This window comes from Heterocephalus glaber, unplaced genomic scaffold (assembly GCF_053883595.1).
Source record: "Heterocephalus glaber isolate CG9 unplaced genomic scaffold, H.glaber_assembly_v1.0 deba00001472, whole genome shotgun sequence".
Classification (NCBI taxonomy): Eukaryota; Metazoa; Chordata; class Mammalia; order Rodentia; family Bathyergidae; genus Heterocephalus; species Heterocephalus glaber.
Genome location: NW_028258315.1, coordinates 44,200,217 through 44,204,663, shown reverse-complemented (window position 1 = coordinate 44,204,663; position 4,447 = coordinate 44,200,217). Strand labels below are relative to the sequence as shown.

Sequence of the window (4,447 nt, the reverse complement as noted above, 5' to 3'; positions counted from 1 at the left end):
TATTTCCAAGCTATTATTATTATGTATTTAAAACTATTCTTTCATTCATTTTCCTTATTTGAGTAGAAAATCATTAATTTCTATAAAATTTTGGCTAGAGGACCAGGCCACAGGAAAGGTCTGAAATATTTAAAAGTCATTTGGCGTGGGCTGGGGATTTAGCTCAATGGTTCCGGTGCCTGCCTTGCAAGCACAAGGTCCGAGTTCGATCCCCAGTACCAAAAAATAAATAAATAAAAAATGAAACTCATTTGACGAGAGAAAAATGTTTTCCTGGGACTTGGAGGTGTCACTTTGTTTACAGAAGTTAAAGAAATTGAAGGCATTGCTCAAGCAATTTAATTCTTATGGTTTTCAGGGTAAAGCCCAGAACCTGGGCTTCCTGGCCGGAATGCTGAGCAGCATGACATTCTTGCAGCATTCTTCATGCTCTACTGCTGAAGCATTGCAGCCACCTCAGAAATCATGATCTTCTCCACCCTACTCTTCTCCATGAAATGTGTTCCATCCTTATTGATGCAAAGCCTGTCTCTATGCTAGACTGTGAACTCCACAAGGGCAGGCACTGCAACTGCAGTGTTACCCCTCTGTCCCTGCCCTCATTGTTGCTGTCATGCAGTATTTGTTGAATGACTGATTGCTTTTATTAATTGACTGAATGATTGCAGCAAATTTCTTTCTCCAGCTGAAGTTGAAATCTCTGGTGTCCCCAGCTGCCCATGATGGGTTTAGCTGCCTAAAACTCATCTGGTCTGTTTCTCTCCATCGTCTCAAATGAAAATTTACTAGCTATCTTTCCTTGACTATACACATTTCTCCCAAATATTTCCTAAGAAATATGATTAGTTTCCTACTAAGTTTGCATAATTCCTAAATTGTTTCCCTTTTTGGGAAATCTCCTAGGGTTGCCCTCATGGCTCCCTGAAGGTGGTTCCTACTTTTTCATAGGAAATGCCTCAAGGGTGGCTCAACAGTCATCCGCATGCTTGCTAAGTGACCACTATAGCTAGGAACTGGGTATGGGGTAATGGGGTAATGGAGTAGGGGAGTAATTTGGATATAGGATTTTCTGGCCTTCTGGTAGTAAAAATGAGACTAAGCCAAGGGTAATAAAAGCACTTAGGTAAAGCTTTAATTTTAGGGGCTTACCTCCACGAGGGAGCAGACAGTGCTGATAGAGATCAGACTGGTCCATTAACCAAAAAAGGGCTAGCTTTTTTTTTTTTTTTTTTTTTTGGTACCAGGGATCAAACTCGGGGCCTTGCGCTTGCAGGGCAGGTGGTGGAACCGCTGAGCAGGGCTAACTTTTTATTAGGTTGCTGGAGTGAGCTACAGTCTGGTTGGTTATCATTTCAGTTATCATTCTGCTAGGTAGCTTATTGCTTAAAGAGGCAATGAGATGATGCCTCTGCTTAGAGGGAGTCAGCCTCAGTTCCTGTCATGAAGGAATTGCTCCCCCCCTTGGAGGGGAGGGTGATCTGATCATGAGATGATCTGTTTTCAAGATTCTACTGTTACTGGAATCCACTGTGACAGCAGGTTTAGGGCAATGACTAAAGACTTTTAGCTACTGCCCCGGAGTTTAGAACAAGATTTGTAAGCTGAAAATTGAACATCCCTGAAAATCTTTGGAAAATACATATAGTTACTTTTATCATGGTATCCTCAATCTTGAAGGGGGATGTGATAGCATAGGGCTTAAGGCCTTGGGTGTTTTCTATCTTTCCATATGAGATTCTTACAGTAGGTCACAGGTCAGAGGCTAAGACGTGGTTTCTTCATCTTTTGTCCTCATCACCATGTCCTCATCCCTAACTATCTCAGGAAAGTGGGTTAGGGACACTAAATGCACCTATTCCATCAGCACAGCTTGCGGCTTTTTGACCTGACATAGGATGTGAAGGTAGGGAGAGCATTCTGGGCATCTAGATCTATTTTGTTAGATTTCTGGCTTTTGTTTAATTTGCTTTGACTTTTAATTTTACATTTCTCTTACTGACCTCAAGGCATAGGTTAGTGCTATTTGAACTGCTGGAATGTGTTGGAAAAACACATCTAGGGGAATTCTGGAAGCATTTCCTAAGCAGCTCCACTCTTCATTCCTCCAAAACAATGAGCTAGCTAGTTCATTGATCAATATTTATTACACCCAGTTTGTGCCCAGTATGGAATGCAGTTTAGAAAGCACAACACTGAGCTCAAGGAGCTTCAAACTATTTGGAGAAATGAAACATCAATACTACCTTGTAGGCCCTCCTCCAGCTTCCTTCTCCGTAGACTGCCACCAGCCAGTGCACTGGCCGGATTCGTTATGGCGGCTTGCAGCCCCAGCATTGTGATGAACCAGGCTATGACCTATTTGTATTCCTAATCATTATGCCAAAGATTTGGAAAAGGTGTTTATCTCCTGTGGACTAATTATGGACAGAACTGAAAGGCCTGCTCGAGATATGATGAAGGAGATGGAAGGCCGTCACATTATACCTCTCTGTGTTCTCAAGGGGTGCTATAATTTCTTTGCTGACCTGCTGGATTACATTAAAGCACTGAATAGAAATTGTGATAAATCCATTCCTATGACTGTAGATTTTATCAGACTCAAGAGCTACTGTAATGACTGGTCAACAGGGGACATAAAGGTAATTAATTGGCAGAGATGATCTCTCAACTTTAACTGGAAAGAATGTCTTGAGTTGAGGATATAATTGATACTGGCAAAACAATGCAAATGTTGCTTTTCTTGGTCAAGCAGTATAATCCAAAGATGGTCAAGGTCAAAAGCTTGCTGGTGAAAAGGACTCCTTGAAGTGTTGGATATAGCCCAGACTTTGTTGGGTTTGAAATTCCAGACAAGTTTGTTGTTGGCTATGCCCTTGACTATAATGAATACTTCTCCGATTTGAATCATGTTTGTGTCTTTAGTGAAACTAGAAAAGCCAAATATAAAGCCTTTTGGGAGGAGTTCAAGATGAGCCAAGAAACATTGGGAGTCCTATTGATATCACCAGCAGATTTATCAGATGTTCTAGTTTTGTAGCCATCTGCTTATTAAAGCTTTCTTCATGAACCTTCTAAGAATTTTATCAATTTTTTTATCTTAGAAATGTCAGTTGCTGCATTCCTGAACTTTTTATTTGCACCGTGAGCCTATAGACTCAGTTTCCTTTGTGTGGGTTGCTTAACTTGTGAATGAAAAAAAAAATCTCATAAATTACACTACTATTACATGAGAATATTGAAATTGTAACTGTAATAAATGTTTAAAGAAAAATATTAGTTTTTTAATTGGGATTTTAATTTTCATATATTCAGAAAAGAACAGAGGTGATTGAATACTGTTCATTATATCACCATGTGCTTAGAAAAGTAAGAAGCAGTCAGTTTTTTTATTGATATTGGTGACAGCATCTAAGAGGTTCTGTTCCGTTGAAAATAAACCTGTTTTGGTAGTGTTGATTCCCCATTAATCTTTGTCAGTGGTTTCTTTTAAATGCAAATAAATACAATTTTAAAAGTTAAAAAAAAAAATACTGCCTTGCAACAAAGGGTTCACTGGCCTCACCAAAGTCACAACCTATCATAGGACATCAGGCTCATCCACTCATTCAGAAACACCCTCAGCTGGCCTGGAAAATGGGCTGCCTTGAATACAAACAGAAGTGATAGAAAAGAGGTATCATTAAGCAAACCAGTGTCCAGAGACCATAGTTCTGTCTGCTCAGCAATGCTCTCTGTCTCTTGTTAATCTGGCTGTGATTTCTCTTGCCTTTAAGTAAATGGATGAGATGGACAGCATAGTATAAATGTTGGTTCCTCCCCAGTCTGGACCTGGGCCAGACTCAAGCTAGGCCAATTATAGCCCTTCCTGGCATCCTGCCCTGAGGGCAGAAACAGAATGAAATCTGGTTTTTTGGTGTTGGAGCCCTGTAGCAGGCCAGCAAGAAGCCAGCTTTGGGTAGATGCTCTGGCCTAGGGCTCCTGAGGCCAGGTATACTTCGCTACCAGTGGTTTGATTACAGGAGCCATAGGCTGCCTACTGGATAGGATGGAGGTGGAACTTGGCAGGCAGCTGGTTAGTAGGGTGTATCTTGGGATCAACACCTGTAGAAAGCAGCATAAGGGAGCAGAAGTGACTAGAGGGAGAGCCCATAGCCAGCTTGGCCAACCCCATGGTAACTCCAGAAAACTAGAAGAGTCCTTTTGAGTAATAGGGGCAAGAGCTTTATTCTTCGTGCTCCTGTGGCCATCAGTCGTTGCACATGGTCCTGAGAAGAGCATGACCTTGGACAAGTGGCTCTCTTTAGCTGAGGGTTACCAACATTGGATATAAATTACTTATTGATGAAAGGGAATCTGAGTCATGCATTCTAACATCTAGTGTCGGGAGCAATGCTACATAATTTTAGGGAAAAATCATTTGGTTAGCCTAGTTCTCCTGCCTACAGCC

General features: G+C 41.2%; 1 pseudogene; it reads left to right on the top strand.

The window, feature by feature from the left end:
* The first annotated feature begins 2,311 nt into the window (after positions 1 to 2,311).
* LOC101725697 (hypoxanthine-guanine phosphoribosyltransferase pseudogene) lies at positions 2,312 to 3,037 on the top strand (annotated as a pseudogene).
* Positions 3,038 to 4,447: the final 1,410 nt, after the last annotated feature.